Raw genomic sequence first — 20,587 nt, 5'->3', positions numbered from 1 at the left:
TATATATATATATATATATATAATGAACATTATATACACACACACACAGTCCCCCAGGGCACTGTGCTTGCCCCATTACACTTTCTCATCCTAACATCAGACACAAACTATAGTACCATGTCATTCTTGGCAGATGATACAAGTAGATCAGCATCTACCTGTTCAGGTAGATCAGGGGCCGGATTCACGAAGCAGTTACCCAAGTACTTACGAACGTGTACATCTTTCCTCAACTTTTGACGGCTTTGGTTACATAAAACAGTTTACAAGCATGAAAACCTCCCAATCAACTGTTGTTATTGTTATAAACAGCCTCCTGGTGCTTCGGAGTTCATTAACTGTTTAATAACTGTAAACAAAGCCGCCAAAGATTGAGGAAAGATGGACAGATGCTTGCGTAACTGCTTCGTGAATCTGTTCCCAGGTAGGGAACAGGCCACATAAAAGATGATGTTTGACTAAGGTAACGTCCAGCTCTCTCTCTCTTGGGCTGTTGGGGAAATAGAAACTATACAAAAGGATAACCCCATATAGTCACTCCTCACTATACACTATAACAGGCTATAGCAATAATCTGCGAATACTCTCGTCGGAAGACTTGAGTTTTAACGAACTTAATCAAGTTCCTTTTGTCACGACTGACAGAACAATGATAAACGTAGAACTTCCTCGTCCAAACAGAAGCACCTCGGTCAAACAGAAGCACCTCGGCCAAACAGAGGCACCTCGTCCAAACAGAGGCACCTCGCCCAAACAGAGGCACCTCGCCCAAACAGAGGCACCTCGCCCAAACAGAGGCACCTCGCCCAAACAGAGGCACCTCGTCCAAACAGAGGCACCTCGTCCAAACAGAGGCACCTCGCCCAAACAGAGGCACCTCGCCCAAACAGAGGCACCTCGTCCAAACAGAGGCACCTCGCCCAAACAGAGGCACCTCGCCCAAACAGAGGAACCTCGCCCAAACAGAGGCACCTCGCCCAAACAGAGGCACCTCGCCCAAACAGAGGCACCTCGTCCAAACAGAGGCACCTCGCCCAAACAGAGGCACCTCGTCCAAACAGAGGCACCTCGCCCAAACAGAGGCACCTCGCCCAAACAGAGGCACCTCGTCCAAACAGAGGCACCTCGTCCAAACAGAGGCACCTCGCCCAAACAGAGGCACCTCGTCCAAACAGAGGCACCTCACCCAAACAGAGGCACCTCGTCCAAACAGAGGCACCTCGCCCAAACAGAGGAACCTCGGTCAAACAGAAGCACCTCACCCAAACAGGAGCACCTCGTCCAAACAGAGGCACCTCGCCCAAACAGAGGCACCTCGCCCAAACAGAGGCACCTCGCCCAAACAGAGGCACCTCGTCCAAACAGAGGCACCTCGCCCAAACAGAAGCACCTCGCCCAAACAGAGGCACCTCGCCCAAACAGAGGCACCTCGCCCAAACAGAAGCACCTCGTCCAAACAGAGGAACCTCGGTCAAACAGAAGCACCTCACCCAAACAGGAGCACCTCGTCCAAACAGAAGCACCTCGCCCAAACAGAGGCACCTCGTCCAAACAGAAGCACCTCGCCCAAACAGAGGCACCTCGCCCAAACAGAGGCACCTCGCCCAAACAGAAGCACCTCGCCCAAACAGAGGCACCTCGCCCAAACAGAGGCACCTCGCCCAAACAGAAGCACCTCGCCCAAACAGAAGCACCTCGCCCAAACAGAAGCACCTCGCCCAAACAGAAGCACCTCGCCAAATACCACCAAACAAGTCCACTCCAGATGCAGGTCTCCGCAGCCAGGCGGCGCCACGTGCCAGGCGGCGCCACCTGGTGCCAGGTGGCGCCAAATTAACCGCACCACCTCGCCAGACTCGCCGAACTTGTCGCCAAATGTCGGTAGCGCTTCGCCAGAACTAGCTCATAACTAGCCAATTATCGCCAAGTGGGCACCCGCCTGAAGCCGAATTGAAATTAAAAATGTTGATCCAATTACGACCTAACGAGCACCTCGCTCGTTAAGTACCATCACGCCAGGCACCAATTATGGTGCCCTGGTGGCCCTGGCCCTCCAGGTCCCCTCCACCGTGGTCCTGGCACTCCAGGTCCCCCTCCACCGTGGTCCTGGCCCTCCACGTCCCTCTCCACCATGGTCCTGGCCCTCCAGGGCCCCTCCACCATGGTCCTGGCCCTCCAGGGCCCCTCCAGGTCCCCTCCACCGTGGCCCTGGCCCTCCAGGTCCCCTCCACCGTGGCCCTGGCCCTCCAGGTCCCCTCCACCGTGGCCCTGGCCCTCCAGGTCCCCTCCACCGTGGTCCTGGCCCTCCAGGTCCCCTCCACCGTGGTCCTGGCCCTCCAGGTCCCCTCCACCGTGGTCCTGGCCCTCTAGGTCCCCTCCACCGTGGTCCTGGCCCTCCAGGTCCCCTCCACCGTGGTTCTGGCCCTCCAGGTCCCCTCCACCGTGGTCCTGGCCCTCCAGGTCCCCTCCACCGTGGCCCTGGCCCTCCAGGTCCCCTCCACTGTGGTCCTGGCCCTCCAGGTACCCTCCCACCGTGGTCCTGGCCCTCCAGGTCCCCTCCACCGTGGTCCTGGCCCTCCAGGTACCCTCCCACCGTGGTCCTGGCCCTCCAGGTACCCTCCCACCGTGGCCCTGGCCCTCCAGGTCCCCTCCACCGTGGTCCTGGCCCTCCAGGTCCCCTCCCACCGTGGTCCTGGCCCTCCAGGTCCCCTCCACCGTGGTCCTGGCCCTCCAGGTCCCCTCCCACCGTGGTCCTGGTCCTCCAGGTCTTCCCCCCCTGCACCCCGCAGCACCGCAGACCTACGGTACAAGTGGTCCCATAATTACCTGCTAATTAACCGATTGTCCGCTGAGGACGAGGGATTGTGACGTCACACACACACACACCGCTTCTCACCTGAGGGTCCCTGAGGGTCCCTGAGGGTCCCTGACAGTGGTCCCCTTGTGTGGGTGACACTCTGGGCCACCTTCCAGGGCCACCTCCCAGTGGGCCACCTCCCAGAGGGCCACCTCCCAGGGGCCACCTCCCAGGGGGCCACCTCCTAGGGGGCCACCTCCCAGAGGGCCACCTCCCAGAGGGCCACCTCCCAGAGGGCCACCTCCCAGGGGGCCACCTCCCAGAGGGCCACCTCCCAGGGGGCCACCTCCCAGGGGGCCACCTCCCAGGGCCACCTCCCAGGGGGCCACCTCCCAGGGGGCCACCTCCAAGGGGGCCACCTCCAAGGGGGCCACCTCCCAGGGGCCACCTCCCAGGGGCCACCTCCCAGGGGCCACCTCCCAGGGGCCACCTCCCAGGGGGCCACCTCCCAGAGAGCCACCTCCCAGAGGGCCACCTCCCAGGGGGCCACCTCCCAGAGGGCCACCTCCCAGGGGGCCACCTCCCAGGGGCTACCTCCCAGGGGGATGAAACAATAAGATATTCAATAGCCTCAGGTGCCGGCCCAGCTTGAGGGGGAGGTGTAAGACCTCACCAAGTGGTCCTAGAAATCCAGGTGACCTGACCACGTCATGGAAGATCCCCCAGGACATTACTCTCTCCCCCAGGACCACACAACCAGACGCAGTCACACCCCACTTGTGTATTGTGTCAATAGGCCTACACAGTGGACGGCCTTCACTAGGCTACTGTGGACAACTGGAGACCTCCACAAGCACATGCTGCCTTCACTACAGGAGTAGGTACTGTCAACTATACTGCAACATTGCTAGCAACTGTTAACTCAGGTTCAGCTCTAGTGATCTTCCGTGATCTTGAAAAAGGCACTGCAAGCCTGTAAGCCATTTTAGGGCCGTTAATCACATGACGTGTGATGGGGGAACTGGTGGTGGGGAGTCAAGACTGCCTCAGGCACCGGTAAGCCACACTACTGCCAGGTCACGGGTCACACTACAGGGTCAAGGGTCACACTACAGGGTCACGGGTCACACTACAGGGTCAAGGGTCACACTACAGGGTCACGGGTCACACTACAGGGTCACGGGTCACACTACAGGGTCACGGGTCACACTACAGGGTCAAGGGTCACACTACAGGGTCACGGGTCACACTACAGGGTCACGGGTCACACTACAGGGTCACGGGTCACACTACAGGGTCACGGGTCACACTACAGGGTCAAGGGTCACACTACAGGGTCACGGGTCACACTACAGGGTCAAGGGTCACACTACAGGGTCACGGGTCACACTACAGGGTCACGGGTCACACTACAGGGTCAAGGGTCACACTACAGGGTCAAGGGTCACACTACAGGGTCAAGGGTCACACTACAGGGTCACGGGTCACACTACAGGGTCAAGGGTCACACTACAGGGTCAAGGGTCACACTACAGGGTCAAGGGTCACACTACAGGGTCAAGGGTCACACTACAGGGTCACGGGTCACACTACAGGGTCAAGGGTCACACTACAGGGTCATGGGTCACACTATAGGGTCACGGGTCACACTACAGGGTCAAGGGTCACACTACAGGGTCAAGGGTCACACTACAGGGTCAAGGGTCACACTACAGGGTCACGGGTCACACTACAGGGTCAAGGGTCACACTACAGGGTCACGGGTCACACTATAGGGTCACGGGTCACACTACAAGGTCACGGGTCACACTACAGGGTCACGGGTTACACTACAGGGTCACACTACAGAGTCAAGGGTCACACTACAGGGTCAAGGGTCACACTACAGGGTCACAGGTCACACTACAGGGTCACACTACAGGGTCAAGGGTCACACTACAGGGTCACAGGTCACACTACAGGGTCACACTACAGGGTCACACTACAGGGTCAAGGGTCACACTACAGGGTCACAGGTCACACTACAGGGTCACACTACAGGGTCACAGGTCACACTACAGGGTCACACTACAGGGTCACAGGTCACACTACAGGGTCAAGGGTCACACTACAGGGTCACAGGTCACACTACAGGGTCACACTACAGGGTCAAGGGTCACACTACAGGGTCACGGGTCACACTACCACTTGCAAGAGAGTACCACTCCACACGTAGTCGTCCTTGACCCTATATATAGTCTTCTTAACATCCTTATGGTAACCCCGTTACCGTAACATTTGAAGGTTAAACTACAAAAGTTATGTTGATGACCCAGCAGTACTGGCCGCAGGTCCTCCACCTTATGTTGATGACCCAGCAGTACTGGCCGCAGGTCCTCCACCTTATGTTGATGACCCAGCAGTACTGGCCGCAGGTCCTCCACCTTATGTTGATGACCCAGCAGTACTGGCCGCAGGTCCTCCACCTTATGTTGATGACCCAGCAGTACTGGCCGCAGGTCCTCCACCTTATGTTGATGACCCAGCAGTACTGGCCGCAGGTCCTCCACCTTATGTTGATGACCCAGCAGTACTCGCCGCAGGTCCTCCACCTTATGTTGATGACCCAGCAGTACTCGCCGCAGGTCCTCCACCTTATGTTGATGACCCAGCAGTACTGGCCGCAGGTCCTCCACCTTATGTTGATGACCCAGCAGTACTGGCCGCAGGTCCTCCACCTTATGTTGATGACCCAGCAGTACTGGCCGCAGGTCCTCCACCTTATGTTGATGACCCAGCAGTACTGGCCGCAGGTCCTCCACCTTATGTTGATGACCCAGCAGTACTGGCCGCAGGTCCTCCACCTTATGTTGATGACCCAGCAGTACTGGCCGCAGGTCCTCCACCTTATGTTGATGACCCAGCAGTACTCGCCGCAGGTCCTCCACCTTATGTTGATGACCCAGCAGTACTGGCCGCAGGTCCTCCACCTTATGTTGATGACCCAGCAGTACTCGCCGCAGGTCCTCCACCTTATGTTGATGACCCAGCAGTACTGGCCGCAGGTCCTCCACCTTATGTTGATGACCCAGCAGTACTCGCCGCAGGTCCTCCACCTTATGTTGATGACCCAGCAGTACTGGCCGCAGGTCCTCCACCTTATGTTGATGACCCAGCAGTACTGGCCGCAGGTCCTCCACCTTATGTTGATGACCCAGCAGTACTGGCCGCAGGTCCTCCACCTTATGTTGATGACCCAGCAGTACTGGCCGCAGGTCCTCCACCTTATGTTGATGACCCAGCAGTACTGGCCGCAGGTCCTCCACCTCTGTATAGAGCACAAGTGACACTAAAGCAACATCTGAATGCAGCAGTTAATGCTGAAAATATCTGCACAGAAGCCTAAGGCAGTGAGACTAAGTAGCAACACTCCAGACAGCCAGCTACGTCCTCCAGACAGCCAGCTACGTCCTCCAGACAGCCAGCTACGTCCTCCAGACAGCCAGCTACGTCCTCCAGACAGCCAGCTACGTCCTCCAGACAGCCAGCTACGTCCTCCAGACAGCCAGCTACGTCCTCCAGACACAAACCACTCCAGACAGCCAGCTACGTCCTCCAGACACTAACCACTCCAGACAGCCAGCTACGTCCTCCAGACACAAACCACTCCAGACAGCCAGCTACGTCCTCCAGACACTAACCACTCCAGACAGCCAGCTACGTCCTCCAGACACAAACCACTCCAGACAGCCAGCTACGTCCTCCAGACACTAACCACTCCAGACAGCCAGCTACGTCCTCCAGACACAAACCACTCCAGACAGCCAGCTACGTCCTCCAGACACTAACCACTCCAGACAGCCAGCTACGTCCTCCAGACACTAACCACTCCAGACAGCCAGCTACGTCCTCCAGACACTAACCACTCCAGACAGCCAGCTACGTCCTCCAGACACTAACCACTCCAGACAGCCAGCTACGTCCTCCAGACACTAACCTTCCATACAACACCAAGATCCTGCAGTGTGCAGACATTCTAAAACGACCTTCAAGAAACAAATTCAATATGTGAAGGACAACGCAAAATCCAGATTGTATATAAAGAGAGCAATCAGAGGCCCCGTCTAGGAGCGGGACACAAAGTCTGAAGATTGTCTTACAAACGCAATTTCGCAGAAGCCTTCGACAAGTGTGAGCCTGGTGGCGGTGCTGCACACTCACTGCTCTCAACATGAATTACTGGAAAAATAGGAAGATGTATCTTCAATTTGCTAACTAAAAGAACCCAGAGTGTAATAGTCAACACGCTAATAACCGGATCATCACAGTGAGAAGTACAGTCCCGCAGGGTACTGTGCTTGCTCCAGTACAGTCCCCCAGGGTACTGTGCTTGCTCCAGTACAGTCCCCCAGGGTACTGTGCTTGCTCCAGTACAGTCTCCCAGGGTACTGTGCTTGCTCCGTCCCCCAGGGTACCGTGCGTCCTCCAGTACTTTTCTCATCTTCATATCAAACACAGGCAAGAACACCAACTGTAGCACCGTATCACTTACAGATGACAGTAGAACTGTAATGAGTGCAGGCAACACAGAGGACACAGCACACCTCTAAACTGATGTTAATTAGGTCTTTCAATGATTGACAGAAAATAATATGTCTAATGAAGATAAGTTCCAGCTCCTCCGATATTAAAAATCGGAAATATAAAATCGGAAACCGAACATAAAACGCAGTTAAATGACAATATAAAACGAAGAAGCAATGTAAAGGATCTGAGAGTAATCTTGTGAGAAGATCTGACCTTTAAGGAACACAGTAAAGTAGCCGTCGCAACTGCAAGAAAAATGACAGGTTGGATAACAATACCCTTTCATATAAGGAACGCCACGGCAATGAGAATATTTTTCAAGGCACTATAGTGCTCTCTAGTGCGAAATATTGTTGCATAATAAAAGCCCGAGACAAAGCTGGAAAAATTGCTGACCTGGAGAGTGTGTAAAGATCCTTTACTGCTAGAATCGACTCAATAAAATACCTAAATTATTTTGACCGATTGAATATTTAAAATCTACATTCTCCAGAACGCGGGCGGGAGAGAGAGAATAATTTACACACTTTAAAATATTCGAGAGACGTTTTCCAAATTTAATCACAGAAATAACACAACACGAGACCAGGAGGCATGGCAGGATGTGCAAAAAAACCCGTCGACCAGCGGAGGTGCAACAGGTACTCTGAGGGAGAACTGTATCAACATCAGAGGCCCGAGACTGTTCAACGCGCTTCCACTACACATAACTGGCCGACCCGTCACAGTGCTCAAGAGAGAACTTGATAAACACCGACAAATTCCTGATCAACCTGGCTGTGATTCACACACTTCAGGCTGCGAGCAGGGGCGTCCACAACAGTCTGGATGACCAGACCACCAGGTAATCGCAAGATAAGGTACATGCCCGCCGTTCCCTAGTTGATAACGCAGTCCGTTACTCACCCTTTCCCATAGCCACTAGGAGAAAGGTTGAGGTTCTTCACAACGAGCCCATACTCGGGGCTGCCAGCTGGACTAAACTATTGGGCCTAAGGCTGGACACCAGAGTGAGATGGGGTGACATAAGGACAAAGAGTGTGTGCTGCCTCCACGCTGACCAGGGTACTGAGTTGGCCAAGAATCAGATCACTCACAACATATAAACTGTGGAACACTAACTCGGGAGAGATGAGCTTGCAATAGCAAGGTGGATCCCCTTGCAGGTGTTCCCTTTGTGCAGGTGTAGTGGACCCACTGTGCAGGTGTAGTGGACCCACTGTGCAGGTGTAGTGGACCCACTGTGCAGGTGTAGTGGACCCACTGTGCAGGTGTAGTGGACCCACTGTGCAGGTGTAGTGGACCCACTTTGCAGGTGTAGTGGACCCACTGTGCAGGTGTAGTGGACCCACTGTGCAGGTGTAGTGGACCCACTGTGCAGGTGTACTGGACCCACTGTGCAGGTGTAGTGGACCCACTGTGCAGGTGTACTGGACCCACTGTGCAGGTGTAGAGGACCCACTGTGCAGGTGTAGTGGACCCACTGTGCAGGTGTACTGGACCCACTGTGCAGGTGTACTGGACCCACTGTGCAGGTGTAGTGGACCCACTGTGCAGGTGTACTGGACCCACTGTGCAGGTGTACTGGACCCACTGTGCAGGTGTAGTGGACCCACTGTGCAGGTGTACTGGACCCACTGTGCAGGTGTACTGGACCCACTGTGCAGGTGTACTGGACCCACTGTGCAGGTGTAGTGGACCCACTGTGCAGGTGTCGTGGACCCACTGTGCAGGTGTAGTGGACCCACTGTGCAGGTGTAGTGGACCCACTGTGCAGGTGTAGTGGACCCACTGTGCAGGTGTAGTGGACCCACTGTGCAGGTGTAGTGGACCCACTGTGCAGGTGTAGTGGACCCACTGTGCAGGTGTACTGGACCCACTGTGCAGGTAGAACCACTGTGCAGGTGTACTGGACCCACTGTGCAGGTGTACTGGACCCACTGTGCAGGTGTACTGGACCCACTGTGCAGGTGTACTGGACCCACTGTGCAGGTGTAGTGGACCCACTGTGCAGGTGTAGTGGACCCACTGTGCAGGTGTACTGGACCCACTGTGCAGGTGTAGTGGACCCACTGTGCAGGTGTAGTGGACCCACTGTTCAGGTGTAGTGGACCCACTGTGCAGGTGTACTGGACCCACTGTGCAGGTAGAACCACTGTGCAGGTGTACTGGACCCACTGTGCAGGTGTACTGGACCCACTGTGCAGGTGTAGTGGACCCACTGTGCAGGTGTAGTCGACCCACTGTGCAGGTGTAGTGGACCCACTGTGCAGGTAGAACCACTGTGCAGGTGTACTGGACCCACTGTGCAGGTGTACTGGACCCACTGTGCAGGTGTAGTGGACCCACTGTGCAGGTGTACTGGACCCACTGTGCAGGTGTAGTGGACCCACTGTGCAGGTGTACTGGACCCACTGTGCAGGTGTAGTCGACCCACTGTGCAGGTAGAACCACTGTGCAGGTGTACTGGACCCACTGTGCAGGTGTACTGGACCCACTGTGCAGGTGTAGTGGACCCACTGTGCAGGTGTAGTGGACCCACTGTGCAGGTAGAACCACTGTGCAGGTGTACTGGACCCACTGTGCAGGTAGAACCACTGTGCAGGTGTACTGGACCCACTGTGCAGGTGTAGTCGACCCACTGTGCAGGTAGAACCACTGTGCAGGTGTAGTGGACCCACTGTGCAGGTGTAGTCGACCCACTGTGCAGGTGTAGTGGACCCACTGTGCAGGTAGAACCACTGTGCAGGTGTACTGGACCCACTGTGCAGGTGTACTGGACCCACTGTGCAGGTAGAACCACTGTGCAGGTGTACTGGACCCACTGTGCAGGTGTACTGGACCCACTGTGCAGATGTACTGGGCCCACTGTGCAGGTGTACTGGACCCACTGTGCAGGTGTAGTCGACCCACTGTGCAGGTAGAACCACTGTGCAGGTGTAGTGGACCCACTGTGCAGGTGTACTGGACCCACTGTGCAGGTGTAGTCGACCCACTGTGCAGGTGTAGTGGACCCACTGTGCAGGTGTAGTGGACCCACTGTGCAGGTGTAGTGGACCCACTGTGCAGGTGTAGTCGACCCACTGTGCAGGTGTAGTGGACCCACTGTGCAGGTAGAACCACTGTGCAGGTGTACTGGACCCACTGTGCAGGTGTACTGGACCCACTGTGCAGGTGTAGTGGACCCACTGTGCAGGTGTACTGGACCCACTGTGCAGGTGTAGTGGACCCACTGTGCAGGTGTAGTGGACCCACTGTGCAGGTGTACTGGACCCACTGTGCAGGTGTAGTGGACCCACTGTGCAGGTGTACTGGACCCACTGTGCAGGTGTACTGGACCCACTGTGCAGGTGTAGTGGACCCACTGTGCAGGTAGAACCACTGTGCAGGTGTACTGGACCCACTGTGCAGGTGTACTGGACCCACTGTGCAGGTGTAGTCGACCCACTGTGCAGGTGTACTGGACCCACTGTGCAGGTGTAGTCGACCCACTGTGCAGGTGTAGTGGACCCACTGTGCAGGTAGAACCACTGTGCAGGTGTACTGGACCCACTGTGCAGGTGTACTGGACCCACTGTGCAGGTGTAGTGGACCCACTGTGCAGGTGTACTGGACCCACTGTGCAGGTGTAGTGGACCCACTGTGCAGGTGTACTGGACCCACTGTGCAGGTGTAGTCGACCCACTGTGCAGGTGTACTGGACCCACTGTGCAGGTGTAGTCGACCCACTGTGCAGGTGTAGTGGACCCACTGTGCAGGTGTACTGGACCCACTGTGCAGGTGTACTGGACCCACTGTGCAGGTGTAGTGGACCCACTGTGCAGGTAGAACCACTGTGCAGGTGTACTGGACCCACTGTGCAGGTGTACTGGACCCACTGTGCAGGTGTAGTGGACCCACTGTGCAGGTAGAACCACTGTGCAGGTGTAGTCGACCCACTGTGCAGGTGTAGTGGACCCACTGTGCAGGTGTACTGGACCCACTGTGCAGGTGTACTGGACCCACTGTGCAGGTGTACTGGACCCACTGTGCAGGTGTAGTGGACCCACTGTGCAGGTGTACTGGACCCACTGTGCAGGTGTACTGGACCCACTGTGCAGGTGTAGTGGACCCACTGTGCAGGTGTAGTGGACCCACTGTGCAGGTGTAGTGGACCCACTGTGCAGGTGTACTGGACCCACTGTGCAGGTGTACTGGACCCACTGTGCAGGTGTAGTGGACCCACTGTGCAGGTAGAACCACTGTGCAGGTGTACTGGACCCACTGTGCAGGTGTACTGGACCCACTGTGCAGGTGTAGTGGACCCACTGTGCAGGTGTACTGGACCCACTGTGCAGGTGTAGTCGACCCACTGTGCAGGTGTACTGGACCCACTGTGCAGGTGTAGTCGACCCACTGTGCAGGTGTAGTGGACCCACTGTGCAGGTAGAACCACTGTGCAGGTGTACTGGACCCACTGTGCAGGTGTACTGGACCCACTGTGCAGGTGTAGTGGACCCACTGTGCAGGTAGAACCACTGTGCAGGTGTACTGGACCCACTGTGCAGGTGTACTGGACCCACTGTGCAGGTGTAGTGGACCCACTGTGCAGGTAGAACCACTGTGCAGGTGTACTGGACCCACTGTGCAGGTGTACTGGACCCACTGTGCAGGTGTAGTCGACCCACTGTGCAGGTGTACTGGACCCACTGTGCAGGTGTAGTCGACCCACTGTGCAGGTAGAACCACTGTGCAGGTAGAACCACTGTGCAGGTAGAACCCCTGTGCAGGTAGAACCACTGTGCAAGTAGAACCACTGTGCAGGTAGAACCACTGTGCAAGTAGAACCACTGTGCAGGTAGAACCCCTGTGCAGGTAGAACCACTGTGCAAGTAGAACCACTGTGCAGGTAGAACCACTGTGCAGGTAGAACCACTGTGCAGGTAGAACCCCTGTGCAGGTAGAACCACTGTGCAAGTAGAACCACTGTGCAAGTAGAACCACTGTGCAGGTAGAACCACTGTGCAGGTAGAACCCCTGTGCAGGTAGAACCACTGTGCAAGTAGAACCACTGTGCAGGTAGAACCACTGTGCAGGTAGAACCCCTGTGCAGGTAGAACCACTGTGCAAGTAGAACCACTGTGCAGGTAGAACCACTGTGCAGGTAGAACCACTGTGCAGGTAGAACCCCTGTGCAGGTAGAACCACTGTGCAAGTAGAACCACTGTGCAAGTAGAACCACTGTGCAGGTAGAACCACTGTGCAAGTAGAACCCCTGTGCAGGTAGAACCACTGTGCAAGTAGAACCCCTGTGCAGGTAGAACCACTGTGCAAGTAGAACCACTGTGCAAGTAGAACCACTGTGCAAGTAGAACCATTGTGCAGAAACATCAATACATTTAAATCACAAAAAAACAGAGAAAAAGATGTTGACAGACAGCCAGAAGGTGACATTATCCACGCCCCGAGGAGTGTGTGAGGGTCATGAGTGAGGAGGGAGGCTACACAGCGGGTGTGTGACACATACAAGTGAGTGTGTGAGGGTCATGAGTGAGGAGGGAGGCTACACAGCGGGTGTGTGACACATACAAGTGAGTGTGTGAGGGTCATGAGTGAGGAGGGAGGCTACACAGCGGGGGTGTGACACATACAAGTGAGTGTGTGAGGGTCATGAGTGAGGAGGGAGGCTACACAGCGGGTGTGTGACACATACAAGTGAGTGTGTGAGGGTCATGAGTGAGGAGGGAGGCTACACAGCGGGGGTGTGACACATACAAGTGAGTGTGTGAGGGTCATGAGTGAGGAGGGAGGCTACACAGCGGGTGTGTGACACATACAAGTGAGTGTGTGAGGGTCATGAGTGAGGAGGGAGGCTACACAGCGGGTGTGTGACACATACAAGTGAGTGTGTGAGGGTCACGAGTGAGGAGGGAGGCTACACAGCGGGTGTGTGACACATACAAGTGAGTGTGTGAGGGTCATGAGTGAGGAGGGAGGCTACACAGCGGGGGTGTGACACATACAAGTGAGTGTATGAGGGAGAGATGAGGCAAGCATGAGGACGGAAACGCCTCATTAACACACTTAAAGGTGCACGATGGAATCTTCCCTTCAAATATCCCACTTCGACCCTCAATGTTATCCACGGCCCGGTCTCCTAACCCCAGAGGTACTGGGGCAAGGTGTGGAGGAAGGGTGTAGTGGAAGCGTGAGTCTCCGCCCCGTGTGCTCCACCCCATGTGCTCCACCCCGTGTGCTCCACCCCATGTGTTCCACCCCGTGTGCTCCACCCCGTGTGTCTCCACCCCGTGTGCTCCACCCCGTGTGTCTCCACCCCGTGTGCTCCACCCCGTGTGCTGCACCCCACCCCGTGTGATGCACCCCGTGTGCTCCACCCCGTGTGCTCCACCCCGTGTGTCTCCACCCCGTGTGCTCCACCCCGTGTGCTCCACCCCGGTGCTCCACCCCGTGTGTCTCCACCCCGTGTGCTCCACACCGTGTGCTCCACCCCGTGTGCTCCACCCCGAGTGCTCCACCCCGTGTGCTCCACCCCGTGTGTCTCCACCCCGTGTGCTCAACCCCGTGTGCTCCACCCCGTGTGCTCCACCCCGTGTGCTCCACCCCGTGTGTCTCCACCCCGTGTGTCTCCACCCCGTGTGCTCCACCCCGTGTGCTCCACCCCGTGTGCTCCACCCCGTGTGCTCCACCCCGTGTGCTCCACACTGCCTCCCAACACTCCTGACACTTTTATTACCTTCTAAGACCGGACTCGTCACGGCGCCTTCAGAGTCGTCGCCAAGAGCTCTCCAAGACACTGAATGTTATATATACCGTGTTTGAGAGACAAACATCACGGTATTGGTGCCTGCTGGTGGTTCCAGGGGGCTATTGTTGATTCTTGAACCCTGCTGGTGGTTTCAGGGGGCTATTGTTGGTTCTTGAACCCTGGTGGTGGTTCCAGGGGGGGTATTGTTGGTTCTTGAACCCTGCTGGTGGTTCCAGGGGGGGCTATTGTTGGTTCTTGAACCCTGGTGGTGGTTCCAGGGGGCTATTGTTGGTTCTTGAACCCTGGTGGTGGTTCTAGGGGGGGCTATTGTTGGTTCTTGAACCCTGGTGGTGGTTCCAGGGGGGCTATTGTTGGTTCTTGAACCCTGGTGGTGGTTCCAGGGGGGCTATTGTTGGTTCTTGAACCCTGGTGGTGGTTCCAGGGGGGCTACTGTTGGTTCTTGAACCCTGGTGGTGGTTCCAGGGGGGCTATTGTTGGTTCTTGAACCCTGGTGGTGGTTCCAGGGGGGCTATTGTTGGTTCTAGAACCCTGGTGGTGGTTCCAGGGGGGCTATTGTTGGTTCTTGAACCCTAGTGGTGGTTCCAGGGGGGGCTATTGTTGGTTCTTGAACCCTGCTGGTGGTTCCAGGGGGGGCAATTGTTGATTCTTGAACCCTGGTGATGGTTCCAGGGGGGCTATTGTTGATTCTTGAACCCTGGTGGTGGTTCCAGGGGTGCTATTGTTGGTTCTTGAACCCTGGTGGTGGTTCCAGGGGGCTATTGTTGGTTCTTGAACCCTGGTGGTGGTTCCAGGGGGCTATTGTTGGTTCTTGAACCCTGGTGGTGGTTCCAGGGGGCCATTGTTGGTTCTTGAACCCTAGTGGTGGTTCCAGGGGGCTATTGTTGGTTCTTGAACCCTGGTGGTGGTTCCAGGGGGCTATTGTTGGTTCTTGAACCCTGGTGGTGGTTCCAGGGGGCCATTGTTGGTTCTTGAACCCTGGTGGTGGTTCCTGGGGGCTATTGTTGGTTCTTGAACCCTGGTGGTGGTTCCAGGGGGGGCTATTGTTGGTTCTTGAACCCTGGTGGTGGTTCCAGGGGGGTCTATTGTTGATTCTTGAACCCTGGTGGTGGTTCCAGGGGGGGGCTATTGTTGGTTCTTGAACCCTGGTGGTGGTTCCAGGGGGGGGCTATTGTTGATTCTTGAACCCTGGTGGTGGTTCCAGAGGGCTATTGTTGGTTCTTGAACCCTGGTGGTGGTTCCAGAGGGCTATTGTTGGTTCTTGAACCCTGGTGGTGGTTCCAGGGGGGCTATTGTTGATTCTTGAACCCTGGTGGTGGTTCCAGGAGGGCTATTGTTGATTCTTGAACCCTTCTGGTGGTTCCAGGGGGGCTATTGTTGATTCTTGAACCCTGGTGGTGGTTCCAGGAGGGCTATTGTTGATTCTTGAACCCTGCTGGTGGTTCCAGGGGGGCTATTGTTGATTCTTGAACCCTGGTGATGGGTCCAGGGGGGCTATTGTTGATTCTTGAACCCTGGTGGTGGTTCCAGGGGGGCTATTGTTGATTTTTGAACCCTGCTGGTGGTTCCAGGGGGCTATTGTTGATTCTTGAACCGTGGTGATGGGTCCAGGGGGGCTATTGTTGATTCTTGAACCTTGGTGGTGGTTCCAGGGGGGCTATTGTTGATTCTTGAACCCTGGTGGTGGTTCCAGGAGGGCTATTGTTGATTCTTGAACCCTGCTGGTGGTTTCAGGGGGCTATTGTTGATTCTTGAACCCTGGTGGTGGTTCCAGGAGGGCTATTGTTAATTTTTTAACCCTGCTGGTGGTTCCAGGGGGGCTATTGTTGATTCTTGAACCCTGCTGGTGGTTCCAGGGGGGCTAGTGTTGGTTCTTGAACCCTGGTGGTGGTTCCAGGGGGGTCTATTGTTGATTCTTGAACCCTGGTGGTGGTTCCAGGGGGGGGCTATTGTTGGTTCTTGAACCCTGGTGGTGGTTCCAGGGGGGCTATTGTTGATTCTTGAACCCTGGTGGTGGTTCCAGGGGGGCTATTGTTGATTCTTGAACCCTGGTGGTGGTTCCAGGGGGGGCTATTGTCGATTCTTGAACCCTGGTGGTGGTTCCAGGGGGGCTATTTTCTATTCTTGAACCCTGCTGGTGGTTCCAGGGGGGCTATTGTTGACTACAGAACCCTGCTGGTGGTTCCTGGGGGGCTATTGTTGACTACAGAACCCTGCTGGTGGTTCCTGGGGGGGCTATTGTTGACTACAGAACCCTGCTGGTGGTTCCAGACGCCACTGTTGCTCTCAGATTATTTCCAGAATCATTTGATTTATTCAGATCTTTTCCTGGATCATTGAGTGTGTAAAGGAGTCATTATATTCTTCAGTCCTGAAGCTCTGGCAGCGTTTAGAAGGAGCTGCCGGCCTCTATAACCACTGATGGCGTGTTCCCTTCACCTGCCCGGGGGTGAAGGGCTGCGGGGCGGGACTATAGAGCTAGATCTTGCTCCCCTTCAGTTGCTGATGGGTAGGCCTTGATGGGTAGCTTCTTGTGCCCTTTATCTGCCCTTCACCTTCTTCATCTTCTCTCTCTCTCTCCATTTTAGGACCTCCTTCCTATCACCTGACCCGCCTATACGTCCTTGCTTCCAAACCATGTTAATGTGTCTTCCGAAGTGCCTAAATAGAAGTTGAAATTGTGGTTGAGTACCGGAAGACATCAGCAGCCTCAGAGGAAGCCCTCAGGGGAAGCCCTCAGGGAGGCATCTCAAGCCCTCCAGGTTCTGAAGGTTCACATGAGCCAGGTTCTTGTCTGCTCTCAACAACTCTCCACCAACAAATGCCTGAAAAATGCTAAACGATGTTTATTTGGACGACTGACCACTTCTTGAAAAAAAAATTCGAGTATGTGAAGGTGTGTTGGCGTGAGGCAGTCCTTGTGAGTGCGGCAGTCCTTGTGAGTGTGGTCAGTCCTTGTGAGTGTTGTCAGTCCTTGTGAGTGAGGCAGACCTTGTGAGTGTGGCAGTGCTTGTGAGTGTGATCAGTCCTTGTGAGTGAAGCAGTCCTTGTGAGTGAAGCAGTCCTTGTGAGTGAGGTAGTCCTTGTGAGTGTGGCAGACCTTGTGAGTGAGGCAGTCCTTGTGAGTGAGGCAGACCTTGTGAGTGAGACAGTCCTTGTGAGTGAGGCAGTCCTTGTGAGTGAGACAGTCCTTGTGAGTGAGACAGACCTTGTGAGTGAGGCAGACCTTGTGAGATGGTCAGTCCTTGTGAGTGAGGCAGTCCTTGTGAGTGTGGCAGTCCTTGTGAGTGTGGCAGTCCTTGTGAGTGAGGCAGTCCTTGTGAGTGTGGTCAGTCCTTGTGAGTGAGGCAGACCTTGTGAGTGAGACAATCCTTATGAGTGAGACAGACCTTGTGAGTGAGACAATCCTTGTGAGTGAGACAGACCTTGTGAGTGAGACAGACCTTGTGAGTGAGACAGACCTTGTGAGTGAGACAGACCTTCTGAGTGAGACAGACCTTGTGAGTGAGACAGTCCTTGTGAGTGAGACAGTCCTTGTGAGTGAGACAGTCCTTGTGAGTGAGGCAGACCTTGTGAGTGAGACAGACCTTGTGAGTGACGCAGACCTTGTGAGGTGGTCAGTCCTCCCTGGCCTTGGTAAGGTCGTTATCCTCCACACTCTGCTACACCCTTGAAGCCTTTTCCGTGGTACTAATTACTGGTACTCTCCTGGGAACACATTCACAACCTTGTGATAGGCTTTACACATATTCCTTGGAGATTTTCAATAGCTTTATCTTCAACCTTTTTACGTTGTCTAATCGAAAAATTGCAGCTTAGAGAAAATGTTCAGATATGTCATAACAGTTTGTTCACTCTCGGAAGCTTTCGTTCACCAGCGTGTGTATTCACCTAGTTGTGTTTGCGGGGGTTGAGCTTTGCTCTTTCGGCCCGCCTCTCAACTGTCAATCAACTGTTTACTAACGTTTTTTTTTCCACACCACACACACACACACACACACACACACACACACACACACACACACACACACACACACCAGGAAGCAGCCCGTGACAGCTGACTAACTCCCAGGTACCTATTTACTGCTAGGTAACAGGGGCATTCAGGGTGAAAGAAACTTTGCCCATTTGTTTCTGCCTCGTGCGGGAATCGAACCCGCGCCACAGAATAACGAGTCCTGCGCGCTATCCACCAGGCTACGAGGCCGTGAGTGTGCGTGTGCGTGTGTGTGTATGTACTCACCTAGTTGTTTTTGCGAGGGTTAAGCTCTGGCTCTTTGGTCCCGCCTCTCAACCGTCAATCAACTGGTGTACAGATTCCTGAGCCTACTGGACTTTACATAACATTTGAAACTGTGTATGGAATCAGCCTCCACCACATCACTGCCTAATGCATTCCATCTGTTAACTACTCTGACACTGAAAAAGTTCTTTCTAACGTCTCTGTGGCTCATCTGGGTACTAAGTTTCCACCTGTGTCCCCGTGTTCGTGTCCCACTGGTGCGAAGAGTTTGTCTTTGTCCACCCTGTCAATTTCCCTGAGAATTTTGTAGGTGGTTATCATGTCTCCCCTTACTCTTTTGTCTTCCAGGGACATGAGGTTTAGCTCCCTTAGCCTTTCCTCGTAGCTCATACCTCTCAGTTCCGGGGCCAGTCTGGTGTCATACCTCTGAACTTTCTCTAACTTCTGCTTGTGTTTAACTAGGTATGGACTCCAGGCTGGAGCTGTGTGTGTGTGTGTGTGTGTGTGTGTGTGTGTGTGTGTGTGTGTGTGTGTGTGTGTGTGTGTGTGTGTGTGTGTGTGTGTGTGTGTTCTAGCTCTCATTTGACATCATACTGCTTCCGTTACTAGTTCACTCACGCTAAATCACTCAATCAATTACACTCACGCTAACTCACTGATCAAGACTTAAAGCTTCAATTAGCTCAGGCCCAAAAATGTGGGTGTGTCGTCTGTTTGAGATTACTGGATCACAACACTATCTCTCTCTCCTCCCCATGTTGGCTTGCTCCCCCCCTCCCTCCCCCACGCTCACTCCCCGACCATCCTCCACGCCCACGTCGCCAGAACCTCCACGTCGCCAGAACCCCCACGTCGCCACAACCCTCCACGTCGCCAGAACCCTCCACGTCGCCAGAACCCCCACGTCGCCAGAACCCCCACGTCGCCAGAACCCCCACGTCGCCAGAACCACCACGTCGCCAGAACCCTCACGTCGCCAGAACCCCCCACATCGCCAGAACCCTCACGTCGCCAGAACCCCAACGTCGCAAGAACCCCCACGTCACCAGAACCCCCACGTCGCCAGAACCTCCACGTCGCCAGAACCTCCACGTCGCCAGAACCCCCACGTCGCCAGAACCCTCCACGTTGCCAGAACCCCCACGTCGCCAGAACCCCCACGTCGCCAGAACCCTCCACGTCGCCAGAACCCACCACGTCGCCAGAACCCCCACGTCGCCAGAACCCTCCACGTCGCCAGAACCCTCCACGTCGCCAGAACCCCCACGTCGCCAGAACCCCCACGTCGCCAGAACCCCCACGTCGCCAGAACCCCCCACGTCGCCAGAACCACCACGTCGCCAGAACCACCATGTCGCCAGAACCCCCCACGTCGCCAGAACCACCACGTCGCCAGAACCACCACGTCGCCAGAACCCTCCACGTCGCCAGAACCACCTCGTCGCCAGAACCCCCCACGTCGCCAGAACCCTCCACGTCGCCAGAACCACCTCGTCGCCAGAACCCCCCACGTCGCCAGAACCACCACGTCGCCAGAACCCTCCACGTCGCCAGAACCACCTCGACGCCAGAACCCCCCACGTCGCCAGAACCCCCCACGTCGCCAGAACCACCACGTCGCCAGAACCCTCCACGTCGCCAGAACCACCTCGTCGCCAGAACCCCCCACGTCGCCAGAACCCCCCACGTCGCCAGAACCCCCCACGTCGCCAGAACCACCACGTCGCCAGAACCACCGCGTCGCCAGAACCACCACGTCGCCAGAACCCTCCACGTCGCCAGAACCACCTCGTCGCCAGAACCCCCCACGTCGCCAGAACCCCCCACGTCGCCAGAACCCCCCACGTCGCCAGAACCCCCCACGTCGCCAGAACCCCCCACGTCGCCAGAACCCCCCACGTCGCCAGAACCCCCCACGTCGCCAGAACCCCGGCTCTAAGATTCTGAAGCGAGTCCTTCAGGATCGGTAATGTCAGACCAATTCTACAAAAGCGGAATCCTTATCGCCTTCAACAATAAGTGAAGCTGGAGAAAGTCCTGAGGTATGCCACGAGACTACTCCCGGAGCCGAGGGGTGTGAGCTACGAGGAAATACTGCTGGAATTTAACCTGGAAGACGAAATATTTCAGGAAGACATGATTACCACCTACAAATTCTCAAATGATTGGCAGGGTAGATAAAGACAGACTGTTTATTGCACGGGTGGGACGCGAACAA

General features: G+C 55.6%; 1 protein-coding gene across 5 annotated transcripts in view; it reads left to right on the top strand.

Annotated features, from left to right (window-relative positions):
• The window catches only part of LOC123758952 (lachesin), a gene marked incomplete at its 5' end in the record, with an annotated part of 125,359 nt that overhangs the window by 4,844 nt on the left and 99,928 nt on the right, over positions 1–20,587 (top strand).

The sequence above is a fragment of the Procambarus clarkii genome, chromosome 22 (assembly GCF_040958095.1).
Source record: "Procambarus clarkii isolate CNS0578487 chromosome 22, FALCON_Pclarkii_2.0, whole genome shotgun sequence".
Taxonomy (NCBI): Eukaryota; Metazoa; Arthropoda; class Malacostraca; order Decapoda; family Cambaridae; genus Procambarus; species Procambarus clarkii.
Note: the sequence above shows the minus strand (reverse complement) of the source record. Positions and strands in the feature narration are given on the sequence as shown.